At 41.1% G+C, this 16,297-nt stretch overlaps 1 pseudogene; it reads right to left on the bottom strand.

Annotated features, from left to right (window-relative positions):
* Nucleotides 1–6,666: 6,666 nt before the first annotated feature.
* Nucleotides 6,667–7,685, bottom strand: LOC149981678 (ubiquinol-cytochrome-c reductase complex assembly factor 3 pseudogene; annotated as a pseudogene).
* Between the last annotated feature and the right edge of the window lie 8,612 nt (nt 7,686–16,297).

The raw sequence follows: 16,297 nt of genomic DNA, 5'->3' as shown, positions 1-16,297 counted from the left end.
CTGTAACGTAACAATGTGGGAAAAGTCAAGGGGTCTGAATACTTTCCGAATGCAGTGTCATATTCTGCTTCCACCGCGCATTCCACTGATTGTAAAACTCTGTCTTTCAGAAAGTGGAGAGCGTTAGCAACACTTATGCAGTTCTTCGTAATTTGTTTCAAAATAGCATAGTTAAAAAGGATTACCTACACATCCTGAGCTGCTTATGTTATAGACAGAAGCGTGCTACATGGGTTCCTGTCTTCCTGTCTTTTCAGTGGCTAAACCAACTAGGCTCGTAATTTAACAATTTTATTAGTATTTACAGATGGCATATAAGTTTGAGGCACATGAAAGTTCACATTTTCCAGAAGGCATTTCTGCCAAGAACATGCATTATGCAAAAAAAAATATGTGTTTACATTCAAATGCCTCTCCTGTAGAGTAGTGACGCAAGACATACGCTTAGTTTCCTGAAATGAGTAACAGTTGTCAAAAGTACAGAGATGTGATCAATGTATTCGTTCATACAAGCACAAATGACTCCATCAGGTAGACCATTTTTTTTAAAGTGGTTTTGCTGTTTTAAAGGCTCAATCTGCCGATAGTGAAACTGCCACTGCAACATCACCAGATGTTCAAATGATAAACAGCATTTTCTAGTCTCTTCAAGTTACAAAGCTGTCTAAGTTTACATGCTAGTTTACATAGTTTACATGCTCCTCCTCGGTCACTTGCATTTGAAGATCACATAAATCAGGCTTTGTGTATGTGAAGGTGTGTTACGTGCGTCATTGAATGAGTGAGACCAATGCGCAGCGTGGAAAGTGTTCATGATAAATTTAATAATGAAACGCCGACAAAACAACAAAATATAAATGAACGTAAAGTTCTGCAGGGCTAGACAGCTACTGTGCAAAAACAAGATCCCACAAACTCAGGTGGAAAACAGGTTGCCTAAGTATGATTCCCAATCAGAGACACCGATAGACAGCTGCCTCTGATTGGGAACCATACCCGACCAACAAAGAAATAGAAAACTAGAATGCCCACCCAAATCACACCCTGACCTAACCAAATAGAGAAATTAACAGGCTCTTTAAGGTCAGAGCGTGACAAGGTGACTGAGGAGCGTTAAATATTAAACAGTTAAACTGCAACTGTTAAACTTTTCTTCCAGAAAAGGTTTGTTTCTTATTTCTTTGTTTATCAAGGCCTACTATTACAATGCAGAAGACTGGAGTGGCTACTTGGCATGGAGACTGAAGCGCCTGCAAAAGGAGCCTGCAGAGGAAAGAATACATTGTTGTCTTATTATAGGCAGGGACCAGCATCCAGCAGCATCTTGATGGCATCACCGGAAGTAGTGATTGATAAACATGCAGTACCTTGTAAGGCATCTGGCTCACTGGACAGTTTTGATGAGCTTTTCAAAGCTCACTTTATCTTTGGTACCTCAAGTCAGGGTCTGGCAAACATGTACACTTTTCTCCAAATGACAATTTCTGACATTGACGTTGATACAACTAAGGCGAATCCCAGGGTAGCAGAGCTGAGGGCCAGGATGTTGCATTAAACAGATCTGTTTGAGACACAAATGTTTTGTTTTGTTTGCAAATGCCGCCAGGCAAATGCCAACAGCATTGTAAAACATCTGAAGTTAATCCACAGTCTTTGTCCAGGGAAATCTGTTTATAGTGTGGTCAGGTTGGTTGTTCACATGTATTTGTCACTTTTTTCTGGATTTAGAAAGTATCATAACAAGGAAAATGAAGAGCGATCCGTAGCAGTTTCTGGTAATTATGGTAGAGGCCCCTCTAACACTGCTAACAGTCTTGCAGCAAACTATTTTGGTGATGTGCTAGCCCCAAGCTCACATTGTGATTCAGCTCTGTATAATAAGAGTATTGCAGATAATTGTGCCGCAACAATAGCTCAACTCAAATCAGCGGGAGTTGGTAAAACAACTGAACACTTTAGTCAGTTCCATGGAAGAGATAGTTGATGATATCCACAGTCAAGCTAAATAGTCAGTCTTTACAGGAAACTGCCAACAATTATATTGGGTGTAAAATAGAATCAGTGTTTTGGGCAAATTGAAAATTCTTTCAGTGTATTGAATTCTGAAACCAAAAGGTTGAAATATTTCTCAGAAGTGGGGAACTGTAAATCCAGTTGAATGTTCTTGGCACAATGCAATAGAACCACTGGAACATATGCCCAGTTTATTGTTACAGATAAACTAATGTATGTACCCCCATTTTGTAACATCTGTTAGAGTTTATTGACAAAAATACTTTGAAATCGCTAATCCTCTTGGATCGACGCGTGGCATGCATAAATTGGGTTCAATTTACTTTAAGAACTGTTTCCAAATTTGGAATTTCTCTGGTCAATATTCACCTGGTTTCTCTATTTCATGCTCAAAACATAAAAACACTCACTCACTACTTGACCCAATTGTACGAGATATAAACATTCTGTAAAGTGAGTTACTGTTAGGTTCCCTTGTACGGTCACCAAATTCATGGTGTATCACAACCGGCCGTGATTGGGAGTCCCTTAGGGTGGCGCACAATTGGCCAAGCGTCGTCCGGGTTTGGCCGGAGTAGGCCTTCATTTTCTATAAGAAAATGTCTTGCCTAGTTAAATAAAAATTTAATCTGTTGCTGTAGCTTATGAGGTGGATTTTGTGGTGTTGCTCTGTTTGCGTGCTACGTGTTGCTGGTCCTATGTTGCTCTGCATGTGTTCACTGCTCATTGTTTGTTCGTATTGTTTTGTAATGGCTTTTAATAACCTGCAAAGGGACTGCTGTTTATTGAAACGTTGATTAATGTGCTCTGGCCCTGTAAAAATAAACTCAAATTCAAGTAGACAAATCGACTGGAGAAAATACAATGTTGACTATTTGAAGCAGCAAATGCCAGTGTTGATCATTTGGAGACACCAACTCACCAAAGGTAAGTGGTAGATTGTATAGTAGACGCCAAGACTGAATGGCATTTAAGCCCAAATCATTGGAACCCTCAAGTAACTTTACTGCAGAGGGCCTGTTATTTATTTCCATATAACCATAGTTGAAGCTCTAAATTCTCATGTCAATTTCTTTTGAGGTTAAATTCTAATTTTTGCATGTGTTGTAGTAGCAATTTCACCTCATATTGCTGATGATATCAACTGAAATTCTCACTTGTATGAAAGTACTGTAATGAATTTAGCAGGCAAGTGTCACACCCTGACCTTAGTGTTCTTTGTTTTCCTTGTTATTTTGGTTAGGTCAGGGTGTGACATGGGTGATGCATGTGTTTTGTCTTGTCTAGGGGTCTTGTATGTTTATGGGGCTGTTTCCTTTCTAGGTGTTTATGTAAGTCTATGGTTGCCTAGATTGGTTCTCAATTAGAGGCAGGTGCTTATTGTTGTCTCTGATTGGGAACCATATTTAGGCAGCCATGTTCTTTGGGTATTTTGTATTTGGGTATTGTTTCCTGTGTCAGTTTTTGTGCCACACGGGACTGGTTCGTTGCCAGTTCACTTTGTTGTTTTGTATTTGTGTTCATGTTGAGTTTTCATATTAAATACAATGGACCATGTCGCATATTGGTCCGATCCTTGTTTCACCTCTTCATTCAGAGGAAGAGGAGGAAATCTGCTGTGACAGCAAGATTATTTTAACACCCATCCCATAGGGCAGAGTGGGATTTCTCTCCATTGTTTGGCACTGTTCCACATGCATCTCTAGTTTGCAATACTATCTTGGGACTAGGCAAGTCCAGTAAAGAACAAATTATTATTTACAATGACAGCCTGTCCCGGCCAAACCCTGACGATGCTGGGCCAATTGTGTGCCGCCCTATGGGGCTCCCAATCACGGCTAGTTGTGATACAGCCTGGAATTGAACCAGGGTCTGTAGCTATGCCTCTAGGACTGAGATGCAGTGCCTTAGACTGCTGCATCACTCGGGAGCCCCAATAACATGGAGAGCAGCAATACACAGCTAGGGATTATGTTGAAGTCTGATTGGCCTTTAGCCATGTCTTTATGTTTTTGTGAAGGTGTGATAGGTGGTGCAGTTGTGTGTGTCTGATGGCAATGTGTTCCAGACATGGGAAGCTCTCACAGAGAAAGCAGAATGAAATATACAGTCATCTCTCATGGCAGACGTTTTGGATCTGCTGCCATGGGTTTGGGTTTTCTGTTTTAGTAAAAGTACTAAGTGGAGGGGGAGCCAGGCCATTTAGCATCTTGAACACAAGACGTGTCAGTGGCGATCTGTGCCATTTATGATGACGGAGGACAAGCATGGCCTTATTTCTATTACAGCATGTTGGATGACTGTCATTCATATTCCATTCACCTAGTTCAATGTAATATCGATAGATTTAGGCCCCTACATTATACTTACATTTCCCTATACACATCATGAGGTTGCTACAACCTAGCCTATGAATTAAAGTTTACAACTTAGGTGCACACAGGTCGAGAGAAAGATTTGAGATGACACAGTGACACATTCAATACCGCTTGGCACACTCTTTCCTGAATCTAGCTTATCTAGGGTGCAAACGAGTGTTTTCTATTGGACAATTTCAGGTATTTTTTTATCCCTGTTTCACTTGCTTCCGTTTAAGAAACATTTTTCAACAGAATCAGCGGAACAGAGTTCACTTTCATAGCAGCCACGTATTCATTCTATCCTCTATGCACTCTCCTCCTCTTCCCTTCGTTTGTGGACTTGAACAACACATCAGCTGTATGTGACCAGACGAGAGAACATTTCGAAGCCCAACCATATCATAACCGCTACACACAGCCTACATCATTGTCCCCATATTAGCTAAAATAACGTCCTAGTCAGCATAGCTAATATAACTAATGCATTAGTAAACCCTCTACAATCATGCAGTAACGTTACAGTGTATAGTCAGTAAGCAGTTACACCAGCGGGCCCCGGTGGTAATAAAACCAAAAGCTTACCTTGACTTGGAAGAGTGCCAGCTAGCTAAGATAGCATCCTTCTGTTTGAGCCGTGGTTGAGTAACTAAACTAGCCAGCTGCATTTTCTAGCTATGTAGGTGAAACTGGGGGAAAAAATGACAATGTCTTTCTCTCTCCAGCTCTCTCTCTCTCTTGCTTCTCCAACTCGATAGAACTTTAATAATTTAAAAAAGAATAATGGGCAAAAATTGTACCGTCCAGGTGTGCAAAGCTCTGACTTACCCAGAAAGATTCTAACATGTATTGACTCAGGGGTGTGAATACTTATATAAATGAGATATTTCTGTATTTCATGTTCAACAAGTTTTCAATTTGTCATTATGGTGTATTGCATGTAGATGGGTGAGAAAAACAATCAATTTAATAAACTATGAATTCAGGCTGTAACACAACAAAATGTGGAATGAGTCAAGAAGTATGCATTTTTTCTGAAGGCACTGTATATCACAGTGGTGTATTAACTAATTGGTTATAGAGCAAACAATGCAATTATCACAACACGTAGCTTGTAATATGCCTTTTTTCCCAGGCTTGGCTTCCCCTTTTTAATCCTTCATCGGATCCTCCTCCCTGTACAGTTAAACTAAATTACTCCCTGTACAAACAAATGTAAAAACATACACACAGTACATATGCATGCAAACACACAGTACGTACAAACTTACCCATTTGGACACACAGACACACACAGTCCGCATGTTCCAGGAACACCTTTCTTAATTAAGCCCTTCTATATCACTGTCAATCAAATTACTTGAATAATGTGTTACTTTTGTGAGGAGTATAACAGGAAAAATACCAGCCAGTTAAAAATAGCGGCCCGTCTTCCCACAGATGGGCTGAAATGTGTGATGGAGTGTTGAGAGGTGCGGTAGTGACGTGAGCAGTCTGGCTCGACTAAAGTGTGAACAGGCAGGTGTAAAACTACAGAAAGGCCTCCTGAGAACTTGGAAGTGCTAACACAACAGCACAACCCACCCGCCTTCCACAGCTGTGACAGAGCACCTGCACACACAAAAACACACAAATAGACACAGACAAACAGACAGACAAAGACATACACACTCACTCTCTCATATGTTGTAGGTTTAAATAGGATTTGCCAGTGTCATATACCTCCACAACCTGTAGAGTAACAGCCAAGCATTTGCTGCTCTCTAGTGGTGGTTCAGTCTCCACTATGAAGGTCCATGTGTGTTTTTTCTCATTTTATCTGTCATAGTTGAAGTGTACCTATGATGATAAATTACAGGCCTCTCATCTTTTTAAGTGGGAAAACTTGCACAATTGGTGGCTGACTAAATACTTTTTTTGCCCCACTGTATAACACTTTTTCTGTTACTACATGATTCCATGTGTTATTTCGTAGTTTGGAAAAATAGTAAAAATAAAGAAAAACCCTTGAATGAGTAGGTGTGTCCAAACTTTTGACTGGTACTGTATGTGCTGCTTTTAGTGTGTTTTTAGTTGTGTTTTATTGTGTATTTATTGGCGTTCTCTGTATTGGCTGGTGCAATCAACATTTCCCTTCTGGGGGATTAATAAAGTACTATCTTATCTGTAATGACCCTATAGGTGCCTTACGATCTCTCATCATACAATAAAGTATCTACAGCAACAATGGCTAATCACCCAACAACAATATTCTTATAATACATGTTTCCCTGTAACACAGGATTTGGTCAAGTAATTATGGATTTTGCAAACTGATGTTTTTATTTTTAACACTATCTTATGTGATGAAACAAAGCACTTGCACTCCTTTACATTCATACCCAAAGTCGGAGCAAACATCTTGTGTCTTTTAACAGGAAGTGAACATCAAGATTATAGGCCTATGGCAGACGATTTGCCTCAGTAACTACTGTAGGGATAATAATATTTAACAATCTACATTTAATACATTTTACTATCTGACTCCATTTAATATAGTAAAACCATGTGCAATAAGATTAAGAAATGGTAATGAGAAGAGAATCCAAGGTATTAGGTAGTTCTTCTCAATGAACAACTTTCAAATAGATAACAAACATGGATGCTATAGTGTTATTCTCACACATTCCAATAGTCAGTCCGCTGGATACTGTAGAGAGGGAGAGATACATTTTGGCCCCTCAAAAGGGGGAAGGGCTGTTTTAGGGCAAATTCCCATGCAGCCCCAGGTGACAGAGAGCACATACGTTTGAGGCAGGGCCTACACTTCCACTCTGCTGAAGTCATCTGTCCCTTCATCTGGACGTTCAATAGAAGGCAGCAGGTTGATCATTTCTCTATTTCTGGTGTCCTTTTCTGCACACCCATGGTCCATTTCTGGCCACCTCAAATGCTCTGTCCAAGTCACTGTCCTCAGCAGCATCTTTAAGCGACTGCATCACAAGGGCATTTCTCCTCTTTGTATCCTCCATTCTCACTGGGTTAGCTTCAGGGAAATGTTGAATTAATTCCTTCTTCCTTTCTTCTCCTGGGGAAATCACTGAAAACATTATATCCAACACCTAGTGCACCGACCAGCGCTTTGGATGCCAGGATAGTGACTCTGCTCATAGTATTACTTGGTCCGTTCGGTTTTGCACATTTGTTTTCTATGTTATCAATCACTTGTGTTTTTCCTTCAGCAGTGCACAATGTCCACCCAGAGGTTTTGTAAGTGGCTTTATTTTGGTCTGTTGACAGTCACAATGCATTCTGGGATGGGAACAGAACGGAAGCTGCCTGGCACAAAAAGCATCGACTGTCAGCTGTGTGATCCAAGCAAGAGTAAGAAGAACTAGCAAGAACAAGAATGTGATCGCTGTGATTCCCTTTCAAAATAAAAGTCCTGAGATGAAACTGGTACAAAATGTTACAAATTGTCAAAATTCATACCAAAGATGTAGTAGTAAATGGCATATGCTTCACAGAGTTGGAATATTCTTAAACATGATCAACAAAGTAATTATTTAATACATTTTACAATTATTATTTTGGTATTGGTTCTACATGTTCCATATGCATATCAGTGAGAAATAAACATAAGAGGATCTGAACCATGTAGATGTTTTTCAATCTGTAGAGAGGTTGAATGCCGATAATGTAATTAAAGAGATTCTTCAGTACTTTTGCATACTTTTTAGCCAGTAGTTCTGAAAGTAGTGCTCACAAGCCAAAAAGTGGTCCCCGAAATCGCGTACTGTTACATGCAGATATGTGCACCACGTCATTGGTCTCTCTGTCTCACTCTGCTGTGTGTGCATCTTGCTAGCTGTCGCTCTAATGTCGAGGAGCTAAGCTCATTGGCTATGAACACGAATTGTTAGGGGGCTGGCCCAGGTGGGGAACAATGTTGGGAAATGTCCAGAAAAATAGTTGCTTTCAAAATAGAGATTTCGTGGCTAATTGAGGTAATACAATAATTCTGCTCACAGATTATGCATATATGAACTGCACATTGACACATCCAGCCCAAAGCGGGTGGTTTAATGGACCCATCTTGCACACAATTTATGGTGATTAGGTTTGACATTTCACTCAAGAGCCTCAAAAACCCTTTTTAACACGGTAACCAGGGTACCATTAATGTGTGGCGGACCTCTCCAAATGCCTTTCAGATAAGCAAAGAGAGACTGAAAGGAAAGGCTGCTTTTCAAGGCTACTTTTCAAGCATGTCCATATTCATGTCCATTCTTTATGTGTGAGAGCAGCCCATGTACATTGTATTGTATTCACTGCAGATTCTACAGTATATGCCACCTAAACCTGCTTTTCCACTGAGCAAGCAAGGTCTTATACGTTATTATGTTTTAGTTCAATAATCACTGACAATGCAACGTCCCACCACACGTACACTGACTGTACAAAACCAGCTCTTTCCATGACATAGACTGACCAGGTGAAAGCTTTGATCCCCATTAAATCCACTTCAATCAGTGTAGATGAAGGGGAGGAGACAGGTTAAAGAAGGATTTTTAAGCCTTGAGACAATTGAGACATGGATTGTGTATGTGTGCCATTCAAAGGGTGAATAGGCAAGACAAACGATATAAGTGCCTTTGAACGGGGTATGGTAGTATGTGCCAGGTGCACCAGTTTGAGTGTGTCAAGAACTGCAACACTGCAGGGTTTTTCGTGCTCAACAATTTCCATGGTCCACCACCCGAAGGACATCCAGCCAACTTGACACAGCTGTGGGAAGCATTTGCATCAACATTGGGGCTAGTATCCCTGTGGAACGCTTTCAACACCTTGTAGAGTCCATGCCCTGACGAATTGAAGCTGTTCAGAGCACAAAAGATGCAACTCAATATTAGGAAGGTGTTCCTAATGTTTTGTACACTTAGTGTACATAGAGTATATGACACATATGATGTAAAAGATACATCTGATGAGTCTGTGGACTGTGGAAAGAAGTTCAAGGCATGCTTGATCTAGATTTTTCTGGCACATTGTTCCAGGGGATTTTTATTTTATCTTTTAGATTATTATGATTATTTTTCTCTTTTCTCTGGTGAAGAACCTACTCATTGGATTGGTGAGCCTTAAAGAGTGGTTCTGGCAGCCGTCCTTGAGCTTTATTCCTGTATAACAACTCCACGGCCCTCCCAGAATCTTCTTGACTTTTTCAATCATCATCTTCAGATACTGTTATTGGCACATGAACAATGTGCCAATAACAGTGCTTGTTACTGTTATTGTAAATAACAGTGCTGGCCACCGTGCTTGTGGCTGTCCAAATAGGATAACTGTTTTTTGGTTCCAGCTAGAACTCTTTGGGTTCTGTGTAGAACCCTCCGTGGAAAGGGTTCTACATGGAACCCAAAAGGGTTCTACATGGATCCAAAAGGATTCTACCTGAAACCAAAAAGGGTTCTTCAAAGGGTTCTCTTGTGAGGACAGCCAAAGAACCCTTTTAGCCCTTACAGAATAACCACATGAACACGTTTTCATGCGATCACATGTGACCTTATATGATAACATGTGACATGTAAAGCAACGTGATAACATGAAACTACACATGTGAAAACGTGATCACGTGAAGTGTTCAGAAATCCTTTTTTTATGTGACTTTCCACATGTGAAAACATGTTTTTTTTCTGTAGGTTCTAGATATCACCTTTTTTTCTAAGAGTGCATTGTCTATGGAAGAAGCATAACCCATGGGTGAATCATGCCCTGTTCTGTGTTTACCAAAGGAGGCAAGCGGACATAGAGTGTCTATGGAAGAGTAGACCGTTCAAGAGGAGGAGAGCTAGGGCTGGAAATTATACCACTGGGAGAGAGAGGAGAACCACAGGGGGATTTGGTGGGATGGGATAGGAGCAGGAGACCACACCCGTCACCTCTGTCTCGCATCCTCATCTCCTCCTCCAGTTTCTGTGGATCTTTTCAATACCCATTCTATTTTATCTCTCAAAACATTGTATTTTGAGCCTGTGTATATGTGAATGACTGATTGAACAAGTTAAATAGTTCATGTAACATAGTTCTATTTAGGAAGAATAGTTTATCAACTGTGTTTGATGGTAATGTGCAGCTGTTCTCTCTGTCTGCTACTTTAAAAAAATGCCACAGCTTCTATCATGTTTTAGGGAAGACCCAGATGCAGACAGTGTCAAAGTAACAAAAGTTTTTTACTAGAACAGGGTGCAGGCAAAACGACAGGTCAAGGGCAGGCAGAGGTCAGTAATCCAGATCAGAGTCCAAAGGTGCAGAAAGGCAGGCAGTCTCAGGGTAGGCAAAGGTCAATAATCCAGTGTGGTGGGGCAAGGTACAGGACAGCAGGCAGGCTCAAGGTTAGGGCAGGCAGAATGGACAAAACAGGAAGTAGAAACAGACAGGAGCAAGGGGAAAAACTCTGGTAGGCTTGACGAACAAAAGTAACTGGCAGACAAACAGAAAACACAGGTATAAACACAGGTATGTATGTGTGGGGTACAGAGAGGTAGGGGTTCAAAAATCTTTGCCTCCCAGGTGGCGCAGTGGTCTAAGGCACTGCATCGCAGCGCTAGCTGTGCCACCAGAGACTCTGGGTTCGCGCCCAGGCTCTGTCGCAGCCGTCTGTACAATTGGCCTAGCATCGTCAGGGTTTGGCCGGTAGGGATGTCCTTGTCTCATCGCGCACCAGCGACTCCTGTGGCGGGCCATGCGTAGTGTCGCCAGGTGCACGGTGTTTCCTCCGACACATTGAGTTACAGTTCATATAAGGAAATTATTCAATTTATCATTCAATTTGGGAATTAAGATATACATCTGTTGGTCCTTGGTACCTTAAAAAAAAGGTAGGGGCGTAGATCAGAAAACGAGTCAATATCTGGTGTGACCAACATTTACCTCATGCTTCCGGGTTGGATGCTTCCGGGTTGGATGCATGAGGCAAATGTTGGTCACACCAGATATTGACTCGTTTTCTGATCTACGCCCCTACCTTTTTTTTAAGGTACCAAGGACCAACAGATGTATATCTTAATTCCCAAATTGAATGATAAATTGAATAATTTCCTTATATGAACTGTAACTCAGTACAATCTTTGAAGTTGTTGCATGTTGGGTTTTACATTTTTGTTCAGTGTAAATTGCTACTGTTTATACCACTTGAAAGGAAGAAAAATTATTATTTTTTGTTGACTCCGTAAAGCATGAACTCCGTCAGATTTTTGTCTAACGTCAACTCTGTCAGACTGCTGAAAGACCTGATATGTTAGGGGCAAAAATGGCACTGATGGCTAACCCCCTTAAACATGGGGGGCGGGGAGTAAATATTCGGAAAAAAATATTGTACTCACTGTTCTGGAACATACTTTAACAATTTAAGTATTTGCTTAGCTTGACATAGATGGGCATCTTTGATAGGGATGAGGGCCACAAAAAAAGGAACTTGTCATGAGGGGCTGCAGTGGATCATGGGTATGTGTACCCACATCCATGCCCCATTTCCCACCTTGCGAGCAAAACAGTTTGAGGCCCCCCTCCTGACAGCAATTCTGCACATTTTGCCATGGGACAGAGAAGATTTAGCAATTTTATAAAAATGTCATGCAATTCTACGCATTTTGCCATGTGGTGGAGAAAAATGTTTGCAGTTTTTAACCATTGTGTTGTCTTAAGGGTCAAAAAAGACCCGCCACTATGTTTAACAACAGAGAAAAGACCCTAAATTATGATTACTTTTCCTAGAGTGACCACAACATTAGAAAAAGTGAAACATTTACTTTGTTCATATTTCCATGAAAGCTGTACACCACCAGGGTACAAAGATTGTCTTGATCTGGCAGTTATAAAATAATTTACACGCCACAAAAACCACAAAGATACACACACACACACACACACACACACACACACACACACACACACACACACAATGAGAAATTCAGATTATATGTGCTACTGATTGAACTCAGACAAAACTAAAATGTTCTTGTGCGTGTGCAGCATCTGGCCTCCATGACTCCACACATGACTCAAGTTCACAGACAAAATGTAAAAACATTTCAGACAAAATAAACAACATTTCTGGCAAAATAAACAACATTTCTGACAAAATAAACATTTCTTGAAAGCATTGTTTACTAATGGGGAATGCAGTCAGAGGCTATAAAGGTGCTGCAGATGACAGCCCCCCCAGTTCTCTCTTTGCTGAAGCCATGAGTGCATGTTTCAGTGCCCGACAGGTCGTGGATCTGATTTTTTCAGATGTCCCGGAGGAACAAGAGAACAATGATTTAGAAGAGGAGGAGGTATCTGAAGAAGAAGATGGGGAAGAATTACAACCCAGAGCACGATGCATCATCTTCAGATGAAGAAGAAATCCCCCAAGCTGAAAGAGAGACATTTTTGTCAAAGAACAGCAAAATAACATGGCCCTTGTCACCATATGACAACCAAGGTCGGACGGCAGCACAAAATGTCATAAGGATGACCCCATGGCCCACAAGACATGCAGTTGCCCATGCCCAGGACATCGCCTCAACATTCTACATGTTCATCACACCAGCCATCAAAAATATAATCCTGGAGATTACAAATTTGGAGGGTTTCTGTAAATATGGAGACAACTGGAAAAGGATATATGAGATTGACCTGCGTGCCTACATAGGGCTGCTAATGTTAGCGGGTGTGTATAGGTCCCGAGGCGAGGTTACATGTAGTCTCTGGGATGCAGAGAGTGGAAGGGCAATTTTTCGTGCCATGATGCCACTGAAAGTCTTTCAACACTTTCTCAATAATGCTACTATTTGATAACCATGAGTCAAGACCTGCAAGACGTGTGAGAGACAAACTGGCAGCCAAAAGAGAGGTCTCGGAGAAGTGGGTGGAGCGTCTGCCATAGTTCTACAACCCTGGGCCTGAAGTAACAGTGGATTAGCAACTGGTTCCATTCAGAGGTACATTTTTATTTTCATATCTGTAATGTAAGTGATTTTCACTGTTAATTTTATTATGTATTGCTGTAACATCATTTATTTATGTCATTGTTTTCTGTGACACTGATACTAATTACTGATACTAATTTCTTTTGACAAAAGATCGCTGTCCTTTCTGGCCGTATATGCCCAGCAAGCCAGCAAGGTATGGCATCAAGATATGGGTGGCCTGTGACACACAATCCAGCTACACTTGGAAGATGCAAGTCTACAAAGGGAAGCCGACCAGTGGAGGCCCAGAGAAGAACCAGGGGATGCGGTTTGTGCTTGATGTGACAGATGGACTGAGGGGGCACAACTCAGCCAGCAGCTCCTGAAGAGGAAGATCACCATGGTTGGCACAGTTAGAAAGAACAAGCCTGAGCTTCCCCCTGCACTCCTCGCAACAAGGGGGAGATAGGCCTTCTCATCAAAGTTTGCATTCACCCCCACCACCACTTTAGTTTCTTACCTCCCAAAGAATGTGGTCCTCCTGAGGACACTGTACAGAACGTCTGAGATCAGTGATCGTCATCATCCTGGACTACAACCGCAACAAAGAAGGCATGGACAACCTGAACAAGGTGATTGGAACTTACAGCAGGAGGATGACTGCCCGCTGTTCCCTGGTCATCTTCAATTACATCATTGATGTGTCCTCAGTCAATGCCTTCATGATAAGGAACAAGATCAACCCTACCTGGATACCTGATAAGCGGAACAAGAGGAGGGTGTTCCTGGAGCAGCTGGGAAAGGCACTTTTAACCCCACACATTCAAAGAAGGGAGCGCCTCCCCTGCACAGAAGCCTCTGCAGCGCTTGTGAAAGCTGTTTAGGGGGCTGAATCTTTGAGCTGCAGGAGGAGATGCCAATTAAGCCCCCCAAAGAAGGACTGTAAAACAAATACTATGTGCTGCACATGTGAGAAATACATCTGCAAAGTCCATGCACACACTTGCGTGCTGTCCTACATGTGCTAATTAGAGTTTTTGTTTTGAATCTGTATTATCTTATTTTATTCTTATTTATTGATGTTGTTTACACACCTTGTGGGTGGGGGCAACGGTAAAAGAAATGGGTGAAGACTAATATTTTGTAGTTGAATTCCTTGTTGTACAGTATATAAGAATATATCACTATGTTGCCAAATAAATTCAAGACTGCTGTTGTTTCCCTTCAATAAAATGCATTCAAAACTACTTTCTGAACATTTCTGCTACTTTCTTAGGCTATACAAGTGCTATCTCTTGCTAAAAAATGTATGTTTACACTTATGGAGTACCTTTAGCAACCTCTACTTTAGTAAAGAAAATAATTATGACAGGTGTTGTAATAAAAACAAGTGTTGTCCACTGATTAAATGCAGTCTTTCTGCATTGTGAAGAAGGAAAACCCAGATATTCACAAAGTTTGTGATGAATGACAGGTTGGTTCTTCATCCAAAATAGACTTGGGGTTTAAAATTCAATTAAGCTGCTTTATTTTAGGGATTTAGAGAAAGCTGGTCTTTTACCCTTAGGCCAAGGGGAGTATACAGAATGTTAAGATTACACAAGGGTTGATATGATAACTGATGATCAATGGGCCCCACACCGGTTGGTAATTTGAAACATGCTTACTACAAGTTTAAATAGCTGGCCGCTAGAATAATTTACCAATCTAAAAAAAACTCTGACATGGGCTAACCAAATTTTGAAATCGCACCTTGTGTATTCTATTCTTCCAACTCTCAACAGTATGTTGAGAGCCCGACTGGGTTAAAAATAAAATCAATTATTATTATTATTATTCGTCCTACAAAAGGGGGGATTAGCTTGAGATTTTGTGTCACTGATCTACACACACACACACACAATACCCCATAATGTTAAAGTGGAATTTTGTTTGAAGAATTATTTTTCAAATTAAGATTTTTTTTTAAACTGAAATGTCTTGCGTCAAGTATTCAACCCCTTTCTTATGGCAAACGTTGCACAATCCAGGTGTGTAAAGCTCTTTGTCATGTATACTCCCTCTCTGGCCTCTAGATCACCAGACTGCTGATTATTAAGCACACCTGTCACCATCTTCATGCGCACCAGCGCTTATTGACACTCACCTGGACTCCATCACCTCCTTGATTACCAAATCTATGTCACTTCCTTTTGGTTCCTTCCCCAGGCGTAATTGTTTTTGTTTCATGTTGTTGCTCTGTTCATTTATTAAATGTATTCACTCCCTGAACTTGCTTCACACCTGCCAAAGTGAAGCATAAGGAAATGTTGTTTGTTTTGTTTTGGAGGTGACGTCGGGTCTGGGTTCCGCTGCCGGAGCAACTGAGGATGCCTCAGCCGACTCTTCAGGCTTTCATGCCTTAGCTAGCTTGTCAGGTTTTCAAGCCTCGGCAGGCTCGGCAGGCTCCTGTGCCTCAGCTGGCTTGCTAGGCTCTTGTGCTTCAGGCTGCTCATCAGGTTCATGTGCTTCTACGGAGGCGACCGGTTCGCTCCTGATTCCCGGGAATGTCCCTCTGGTTGGCTTCCTGCGGCTGGAGCCGCGGGGGTGCCGTTAGCGTTACACTCTTTGAGACTCACCCAGAAAGACTCACAGCTGTAATGGCTGCCAAAGGTGATTCTAACATGTATTGACTCAGGGGTGTGAATACATATGTAAATTAGATATTTCTGTATTTAATTTTCAATACATTTGCAGAAATGTCTAAACATTTTCACTTTCTCATGTGTGTGTATGTGTGTGTAGCTGGGTGAGGAAAAAACATACTTAATCCAGTATGAATACTTTCTGGATGCACTGCAAATAGAATAACGTTCCCTGGAGTATTTAATAGTGCTATAATTCTAAACAAAAAGAAGTTTGTAGAATTTGAAAAATCTAATGTTAGCATTACAAACACTGCCTTTAAACATAATAATTAAATTAATTTTATGGTGTCTGACGGAGTTTATA

This window comes from Oncorhynchus mykiss, chromosome 8, assembly GCF_057628025.1.
Source record: "Oncorhynchus mykiss isolate SJ-2025 chromosome 8, ASM5762802v1, whole genome shotgun sequence".
In the NCBI taxonomy this organism is placed as follows: Eukaryota; Metazoa; Chordata; class Actinopteri; order Salmoniformes; family Salmonidae; genus Oncorhynchus; species Oncorhynchus mykiss.
Note: the sequence above shows the minus strand (reverse complement) of the source record. Positions and strands in the feature narration are given on the sequence as shown.